This window comes from Leucoraja erinacea, unplaced genomic scaffold (assembly GCF_028641065.1).
Source record: "Leucoraja erinacea ecotype New England unplaced genomic scaffold, Leri_hhj_1 Leri_57S, whole genome shotgun sequence".
Classification (NCBI taxonomy): Eukaryota; Metazoa; Chordata; class Chondrichthyes; order Rajiformes; family Rajidae; genus Leucoraja; species Leucoraja erinaceus.
In genome coordinates, this window is record NW_026576487.1 from 179,034 (window position 1) to 189,352 (window position 10,319).

Consider the following 10,319-nt stretch of genomic DNA (forward strand, 5'->3'; position numbering starts at 1 on the left):
GAATTCCACAGACTCACAACTCTCTGTGAAAAAGTGTTTCCTCGTTTCCGTTCTAAATGGCTTGCCCCTTATTCTTAAACTGTGTGGCCCCTGGTTCTAGACTCCCCCAACATCGAGAACATGTTTCCTGCCTCTAGTGTGTCCAAACCCTTAATAATCCTATATGTTTCAATAAGATTCCCTCTCATCCTTCTAAACTCCAGCGTGTACAAGCCCAGCCGCTCCATTCTCTCAGCATATGACAGTCCCGCCATCCCGGGAATTAACCTTGTAAACCTACGCTGCGCTCCCTCAATAGCAAGAACGTCCTTCCTCAAATTAGGGGACCAAAACTGCACACAATACTCCAGGTGTGGTCTCACTAGGGTTCTGTACAACTGCAGAAGGACCTCCTTGCTCCTATACTCAACTCCTCTCCTCTAATCCACAGCAAAACGTGGCCTGAACCCGGACGAAAACTAAGGTCAAGGTAAGGAACCAAAGTCTTGTGTCCCATGGGGTAGTGGGGGAGCGGTTCAAAGAGGGTGAAGATGTAAGCGGGGCTCTGAGAGGAACGCTTTTCCCACTGAGACCGGGTGTATGGAATGAGCTGCCAGAGGAGGTGGTAGATTCACCACTAGGGGGCGCCGGATGGTGGCAGCCTCTGCCCACAGTTTTCTCATTTTTTTGTTATTTTAGTCTGTTTGAAAAAGAATGTTTCAGATATCGAGATATGCCATTTATTGTCACTATACATGTACAATGAGATTAAAAGCAGCTCGTACTCAGTGCATACATATAATTTAGCACAAAAAACAAGAAACAGAAAACAAAACAAAAGGGGGAGGGGGGAGATAGGTGCACAATTCTGCGGCGCTCTATACATATCTATAAAGGCAAAATGGTGAAGGATGAATAGGTAGTATTCTTAGGCAGATGTTTAAAGATTATATTAAATTGTTTTTTTTTAATTAAAAATATTAAAAATTACAATTACAATACACATTACAGTTCCAAATTTCAGTACGTGGATATAATAGATGGAAGTCCGGGTGTTGGGCTGTGAAGTCAGTGCATGTGTGAATTTGAATTAAGAGTAGTTATAATTTTCGGAAAACAACTATTCCTGAGTCTATTTGTCCTGGATTTGATGCACCTATAGCGCCTTCCAGAGGGCAGCAGGTCGAACAGAAACGCAGGATGGGAGCTGTCCTTGATGATATTCTTTGCCCTGCTAAGGCAGCGGGAGGTGTAAATATCCATCAGGGAGGGGAGAGGGCAACCAATGATCCTCTGTGCTGTCCTAGTTACCCTCTGAAGCCTCTCCCTGTCTGCCATGGTGCAGCTGCCATACCATGCTGTAATGCAGTATGTCAGCAGGCTCTCGATGGACGAGCGGTAGAAGGTCAGCAGCAGGTTAGAGACCAGGTTGTGCTTCCTGAGGACCCTCAGGAAGTGCAGCCGCTGCTGAGCCTTCTTGATGACCGCTGTCGTGTTGTCTGTCCAGGAGATATCAGCAGCGATATGGACGCCGAGAAACCGGAAGGTGTTGACCCTCTCCACACACTCGCCGTTGATGTGTAGGGGGACTAAGTCGGTGCTGTGCCTCCTGAAGTCGACAATGAGCTCTTTTGTTTTCCTGGTGTTCAGAGCCAGATTGTTTTCTGAGCACCAGGTTGTCAACTTCAGGACTTCCTCTCTGTAGGCTGCCTCGTCTCCCTTCGAAATAAGTCCGACCACAGTAGTGTTGTCAGAAAATTTGACGATGCGGTTGTTGTTGTGAGCCGGACTACAGTCGTAGGTGTAGAGACAGTATAAGAGGGGGTTTAGCACACAGCCCTGTGGGGAACCGGTACTCAACCTGCGAGTGGAGGAGAGGTGGGGGCCGAGTCTCACAGTCTGGGGCCGGTTGGTGAGGAAATCTTTTATCCAGGCACATGTGAGAGTGGGGAGGCCGAGAGTGACCAGTTTACCAATGAGAATGTCCGGAATGATTGTATTAAAGGCTGAACTAAAATCCACAAAGAGCATCCGGACGTAGCTCTGCCCCTGCTCCAAATGGTTCAGCACAGAGTGGAGAGCTACGGTAATGGCGTCTTCTGTGGGTCTGTTTTGACGATAAGCGAATTGGTGGGGGTCAAAGTCTGGTGGTAGATAGTCCTTGATGTGCTGGAGGACCAATCTCTCGAAGCACTTCGTGATTACCGGAGTGAGGGCCACAGGACGGTAATCATTAAGGCTGGTGATGGGAGACTTCTTCGGCACTGGGACGAATGTGGCTGATTTTAGGAGTTTTGGAGTTTTCTTAGTGTTTTATGTGGGGAAGGGGAGTAGGGTAAGGGGGATACCGTTTCTCAGTCACCTCCTGGTGAGGACGCGACCATTCTCCAAGTCGTGTCCTTGCCCCCCCTTGCGGCCTACCAACTGGATTGGCGCGGCCTTTCCTGCCGGGGATCCGGACCAGGGCTTCAGCAGCGACGGCACAGCGCTGGGTTCATCGCGGAGCGGGCGATGCCTCACCGGTTGAGGCTCCGGAGTGCTGGGCCCGCTGCTTCGACATCGCGGTGCTGTGGTTTGCGGAGCTCCCAGCCACGGGCGGCGCTGACTTCAACATCGAGGACGGCCTTGGATCCCTTTGCCGGGGGGCCGCCAACGTTGAATCTCCACCCAGCTCGGCCTGTGGACTTTGGGAGCCGCGGTAAGGAGTGGCCGATTCGGAAACTCCAAGCCGCTGAGAATGTTTTTCCATTCCGACGTCGGAGTTCCATCATCCCGGCGAGAGGGCCTGAAACATCGGGCCACCCGTAGCTGCAACTGCTGAGGCCTCAGTAGACCCTGACCACGGGTGAATAAAGAGGAAGTGGACTGTACTTTGGTGCCTTCCCTCACAGTGGGAAATGTTGATACCGCTGTGTTGGGATGTTTATGTCAAAATCTATTGTGGTTTGTGTTCTGTTTATTCGTATGGTTGTCTGATAACTCAAATCTCACGGTACCAAACGGTGCATGTGACAACAGATTTAAGCTTGAAACTTGAAACTAGATGTGAATGCAACTGTGGGTCGTTTGTTTGGTGAGGTTTGTATTCCATCAGAAGGGGAAGAACGGAACATTTTCGATGAAACTGATAAATGCTCTCAACAGGGTGGGAAGAAACTGGAGCACCCAGAGAAAACCCACGCGGTCACAGGGAGAACGGCAGCCGTACTCAGGATTGAACCAGGGTCTCTGGCCCTGTACTGGCTGACCCACCATAGAAACATAGAAAAATAGGTGCAGGAGTTCAGCCTCTCGAGCCAGCACCACCATTCAATGTGATCATGGCCGATCATCTAAAATCAGTACCCCGTTCCTGCCTTCTCCCCATATCCATATAGAGAGAGTTAGATTGAGCTCTAGGGAGCTAGTTGAATCAAGGGATATGGGGAGAAGGCAGGCATGGGTTATTGATTGGAGATGATCAGCCATGGTCACATTGAATGGCGGTGCTGGCTCGAAGGGCCGAATGGCCTCCTCCTGCTCCTATTTTCTATGTTTCTATCCCCTGACTCCGCTATCTTTAAGAGCCCTATCTAGCTCTCTCTATTGAAAGTATCCAGCGAACCCGCCTCCACCGCCCTCTGAGGCAGAAAATTCCACAGACTCACAACGCTCTGTGAGAAAAAGAGTTTCCTCATCTCCGTTCTAAATGGCTTACCCCTTATTCTTAAACTGTGGCCCCTGGTTCTGGGCTCCCCCAAATCTAACACTCTCTTGAAAGCATCCAGTGAATTGGCCTTCTGCGGTAGAGAATTCTACATATTCACAACTCTCTGGGTGAAAAGGTTTTCCTCATCTCAGTTCTAAATGGCTTACCCATTATTCTTAAACTGTGTGACTCCTGTTCTGGATTCCCCCAACATGGGGAACATGTTTCCTGCCTCTAGCGTGACCAATCCCTTAATAATCTTATATGTTTCAATAAGATATCCTCTCATCCTTCTAAACTCCAGAGTGTACAAGCCCAGCCGCTCCATTCTCTCAGCATATGACAGTCCCGCCATCCCAGGAATTAACCTGGTGAACCTACGCTGCACTCCCTCAATAGCAAGAATGTCCTTCCCCAAATTAGGGGGCCAAAACTGCACACAATACCCCAGGTGTGGTGGGGTCCAAAAGGCCCCACCAGGGGGCGCTGACGATGGCAGCCTCGCCAACAGTCTGTCTGTCAATGTCTTTTTTTTGTTGTTTTTAGTGTGTTTTAACTTTTCACCTTGATATCTCCAGCAGGGAGAAGGCGCTTGAGAGCAACTTAACGAGGGCGAAGACCAGACAAGCGGCCAGTCGTTCACCGGGCATTCGGCAGTCAAGAAGAGGCCAGAGTCTTCGGCATTTTTATCCGTTCCATTGATCGGATCTTCCTCCCCGATTACATCGAAACCGATCCACACCCATTGAGATGTTGTAGAGATAAACATAGAAACATAGACAATAGGTGCAGGAGTAGAGGCCATTCGGCCCTTCGAGCCTGCACCGCCATTCGATATGATCATGGCTGATCATCCAACTCAGTATCCCATCCCTGCCTTCTCCCCATACCCCCTGATCCCTTTAGCCACAAGGGCCACATCTAACTCCCTCTTAAATATAGCCAATGAACAGTGGCCTCAACTACCTTCTGTGGCAGAGAATTCCACAGATTCACTACTCTCTGGGTAAAAAATGTTTTCCTCATTTCGGTCCTAAAAGATTTCCCTCTTATCCTTAAACTGTGACCCCTTGTTCTGGACTTCCCCAACATCGGGAACAATCTTCCAGCATCTAGCCTGTCCAACCCCTTAAGAATTTTGTAATTTTCTATCAGATCCCCCCTCAATCTTCTGAATTCTAGCGAGTACAAGCCGAGTCTATCCAGTCTTCCTTCATATGAAAGTCCTGCCATCCCACGAATCAGTCTGGTGAACCTTCTCTGTACTCCCTCTATGGCAAGAATGTCTTTCCTCAGATTAGGAGACCAAAACTGTATGCAATACGCCAGGTGTGGTCTTACCAAGACCCTGTACAACTGCCGTAGAACCTCCCTGCTCCTATACTCAAATCCTTTTGCTATGAATGCTAACATACCATTCGCTTTCTTCACTGCCTGCTGCACCTGCATGCCTACTTTCAATGACTGGTGTACCATGACACCCAGGTCTCGCTGCATCTCCCCTTTTCCTAATCGGCCACCATTCAGATAATAGTCTACTTTCCTGTTTTTGCCACCAAAGTGGATAACCTCACATTTATCCACATTAAACTGCATCTGCCATGCATTTGCCCACTCACCCAGCCTATCCAAGTCACCTTGCAGCCTCCTAGCATCCTCCACACAGCTAACACTGCCCCCCAGCTTCGTGTCATCCGCAAACTTGGAGATCTTTGACTAAGAACTTTATCTTTGCCCCAGTCTGAGTCCATGTACTTGCTTAGTTCATAAGTTCTAGGAGCAGAATTAGGCCATTCGGCCCATCGAGTCGACTACACCATTCAATCATGGCCATCTCCCCATAATCTTTGATACCCTTTACTACTAAAAAATCTCTCAATCTCTGCCCTAAAAATACCCAATGACTTTGCCTCCACCGCCACAGTTCCACAGATTCACCACCCTCTGGCTAAGGAAATTCTTTCTCATCTTTCTAAAGGTACATCCTCTTATTCTGGGTCTGTGGCCTCTGCTCTTGGACTCCCCCACTAGTGGAAACATCCTCTCCACATCCAGGCCACAGAGGACAGATTCGGTAAGGTTCAATGGGGTCTCCCCCTCATCCTTCTAAACTCCAGCGAATACAGGCCCAGTGCCGGCAAATGCTCATCATACATTAACCCACTCATTCCTGGGATCATTCTCGTAAACCTCCTCTGGACCCTCTCCAGAGCCGGCACATCCTTCCTCAGATATAGGGCCCAAAAGGCCCCACCAGGGGGCGCTGACAATGGCAGCCTCGCCATCAGACAATAGGTGTAGGAGGAGGCCATTCGGCCCTTCGAGCCAGCACCACCACTCACTGCGATCATGGCTGATCATCCCCAATCAGTACCCCCGTTCCTGCCTTCTCCCCATATCCCCTGACTCCACTATCTTTAAGAGCCCTATCCAGCTCTCTCTTGAAAGTATCCAGAGAACCGGCCTCCACCACCCTCTGAGGCAGAGAATTCCAGACTCACAACTCTCTGTGTGAAAAAGTGTTTCCTCATCTCCGTTCTAAATGGCTTACTCCTTATTCTTAAACTGTGTGGCCCCTGGTTCTGTACTCCCCCAACATCGGGAACATGTTTCCTGCCTCTAGCGTGTCCAAACCCTTAATAATCTTATATGTTTCAATAAGAATCCCTCTCATCCTTCTAAACTCCAGAGTGTACAAGCCCAGCCGCTCCATTCTCTCAGCATATGACAGTCCTGCCACCCGGGAATTAACCTTGTAAACCTACGCTGCACTCCCTCAATAGCAAGAACGTCCTTCCTCAAATTAGGGGACCAAAACTGCATACAATACTCCAGGTGTGGTCTCACTAGGGCCCTGTACAACTGCAGAAGGACCTCTTTGCTCCTATACTCAACTCCTCTTGTTATGAAGGGCAACAGGCCAAAACTGCACACAATACTCCAGGTGTGGTCTCACTAGGGCCCTGTACAACTGCAGAAGGACCTCTTTGCTCCTATACTCAGCAACTCCTCTTGTTATAAAGGGCAACAGGCCAAAACTGCACACAATACTCCAGGTGTGGTGTCACCAGGTCCCTCTTGTTATGAAGGCCAACAGTCTGTCTGCCTTTTTGTGTTATTTTTATCGTGTTTTAAAGGTTTATTTTAATGTTTTCTGGTTTGTTTTATGTGGGGGGTGGGAGAGGAGGAAGGGGGAAACATTTTTTGGGCCAGCCCCGACCCAGGGTCCGATTGCCTGGTGCGTGGGAGCTGAGATTCTCCCCCTGATGCGGGAGCTTGATCACCTCCGACACGGAGGCCCAAACCCCGCCGGTTACGGGTGCCAAGATCACCCCGTCAACAGAAGGCTCGAGGACCCCGATCACTGGAGGACAAAGAGGGGAAGAGATTGAACTATTTGTCGCCTACCATCACAGTGAGGAATGTGGAGGAGTCACTGCGGTGGATGTTTATGTTAAAATGTATTTTGTGTGTTCTGTTGCTTTTTATTTGTGTATTGACTGGATGGCAAATCAAATTCCTCGTATGTTGCAAAACATACTTGGCTAATAAAGTATAATTGTGATTAAGATGAAAACTGCTCACAATACTCCAAATGCTGTCTGACCAGTGTCTTATAAAGCCTCAGCATTACATCCCTGTTTCTATATTTGAGTCCTCTCAAAGTAAATGTGAAAAGTTAATTTGCCTTCAGATTCAGATTCAGATTCAATTTTAATTGAATGGATGGCAAATCAAATTCTTCGTATCTTGCAAAACATACTTGGCTAATAATTCAATACTAACAATAGACAATAGGTGCAGCAGTGGGCCATTTGGCCCTTCGAGCCAGCACTGCCATTCAATGTGACCATGGCTGATCATCCACAATCAGTACCCCGTTCCTGCCTTCTCCCCATATCCCCCAACTCTGCTATCATTAAGATCCCAATCTAGCTCTCTCTTGAAAGTATCCAGAGAACTCCACCGCCCTCTGAGGCAGAGAATTCCACAGACTCACAACTCTGTGTGAAAAAGTGTTTTCACGTCTCCGTTCTAAATGGCTTACCCCTTACTCTTAAACTGTGTGGCCCCTGGTTCTGGACTCCCCCAACATTGGGAACTGCAGAAGGATCTCTTTGCTCCTATACTCAACTCTTCTTGTTATGAAGGCCAACATGCCATTCGCTTTTTTCACTGCCTGCTGTACCTGCATGCTTACTTTCATTGACTGATGAGCAAGGACCCCACAGATCCCATTGTACTTCCCCTTTTCCCAACTTGACACAATTTAGATAATAATCTGCCTTCCTGTTATTGCTACCAAAGTGGATAACCTCACATTTATCCACATTAAACTGCATCTGCCCACTCCCCCAACCTGTCCAAGTCTCCCTGCATTCTCATAGCATCCTCCTCACAGTTCACACTGCCACCCAGCTTTGTGTCATCTGCAAATTTGCTAATGTTACTTTGAATCCCTTCATCTAACAATTCAACCTGCAAATTAACATTTTGGGTACCTGCACCTGCGCTCCCAAGTCCCTTTGCACGTCTGATTTCCGAATCCTCTCCCCATTTAGAAAATAGTCTACAACTATTTATTCCTACGACTCAAGTACATGACTGCACATAGATGCACAAAGCTGGAGGAACTCAGCGGGACGGGCAGCATCTCTGGAGAGAAGAAATGGGTGACCTTTCGGGTCGAGACCCTTCTTCAGACTGAAGTCTTGACCCGAAACATCACTCATTCCTCGTCTCCAGAGATGCTGCCTGTCCCGCTCAGTTACTCCAGCGTTTTGTGTCTTTCTTCCGTTTAAACCAGCATCTGCAGTTCCTTCCTGTACACGACCGCACACTAACTTTGCGATGTTGTATTCCATCTGCTAATAGAACCACTTCCTCTGGCAGCTCATTCCAATGCACCCACCACCCTTTATGTGAAAAAGTTGCCCCTCGGGTTTCCTGTCCCAGCTCAGCTCTAACCTATGCCCGCTGGCTCATGATTCCCCTATTGTACTTTGATAAGACTTGAGAATTACATTGGAGATACAGTCTCGGTGGTTCAGCGGTAGAGTTGCTGCTTACAGCTAATGCAGCACCAGAGACCCGGGTTCCATCCCGACTACGGGCGCTGTCTGTACGGAGTTTGCACGTTCTCCCCGTGACCTGCGTGGCTTTTCTCCCAGGTAGACATTAGGTGCAGGAGGAGGCCATTCAGCCCTACGAGCCAGCACCGCCATTCAATGTGATCATGGCTGATCATCCCCAATCAGTACCCCGTTCCTGCCTTCTCCCCGTATCCCCTGACTCCACTATCATTAAGACCCCTATCGAGCTCTCTCTTGAAAGCATCCAGAGAACCGGCCTCCACCACCCTCTGAGGCAGAGAATTCCACAGACTCACAACTCTCTGTGTGTGAAAAAGTGTTTCCTCGTTTCCATTCTAAATGGCTTCCCTCTAATTCTTAAACTGTTGCCCCTGGTTCTGGACTCTCCCAAACATCGAGAACACGTTTCCTGCCTCTAGCGTGTCCAATCCCTAAATAATCTTATATGTTTCAATAAGATCCCCTCTCATCCTTCTAAACTCCAGAGTGTACAAGCCCACAGCCGCTCCATTCTCTCAGCATATGGCAGTCCCGCCATCCCGGGAATTAACCTTGTAAACCTACGCTGCACTCCCTCAATAGCAAGAATGTCCTTCCTCAAATTAGGGGACCAAAACTGCACACAATTCTCCAGGTGTGGTCTCACTAGGGCCCTGTACAACTGCAGAAGGATCTCTTTGGTCCTATACTCAACTCCTCTTGTTATGGAGGTCAACTCCGAGGTCTAGTCGGAGGCTCAGAGGGGATAGAGCCTTCTCTGTTGCTGCTCCGGCACTCTGGAACACCCTGCCGTTGCACATCAGACAGGCCCCCTCACTGTCCATCTTCAAATCCAGTGTTAAAACACATTTGTACTCCCTGGCTTTTGACCATGCCTGAGGCTTTGCTTCTGTTTGTGGTGTTTTTGATGTTTCTTTAATTTACATGTCTTTTCCTACCATTTCTTTTGATTGTTATTTTTTTTGTGTATTAACTTTTTTGTCAATGATTAGTGATGTACAGCACTTTGTTGCAGCTATGTTTGTTTTTAAAGTGCTCTATAAATAAAATTATTATTATTATTATTATTAACATGCCATTTGCTTTCTTCACTGCCTGCTGTACCTGCATGCTTACTTTCATTGACTGATGAACAAGGACCCCCAGATCCCGTTGTACTTCCCCTTTTCCCAACTTGACACCATTTAGATAATAATCTCCCTGTGTTTGGTTCTTCGGTTTCCTTCCACACTCCAAAGACGTACAGGTTTGTAGGTTATTTGGCTTGGTGTAAATATAAAAATTGTCCCTAGTGTGTGTAGGATAGTGTTAATGTGCGGGGATCGCTGGTCGGCGCGGACCCGAGGGCCGAAGGGCCTGTTTCAGCGTGGTATCTCTGAACTAAAATTTAAGATACAGCACGGAAACAGGCCCTTCGGCCCACCAACTCCGCGCCAACCAGCTATCACCCCGTACACTAGCACTAACCTACACACTAGGGACTACTTTACAACTCACCCTAGCCAATTAACCTACAGATCTGCACGTCTTTGGGACGTGGGAGGAAACCGGAGCACCCG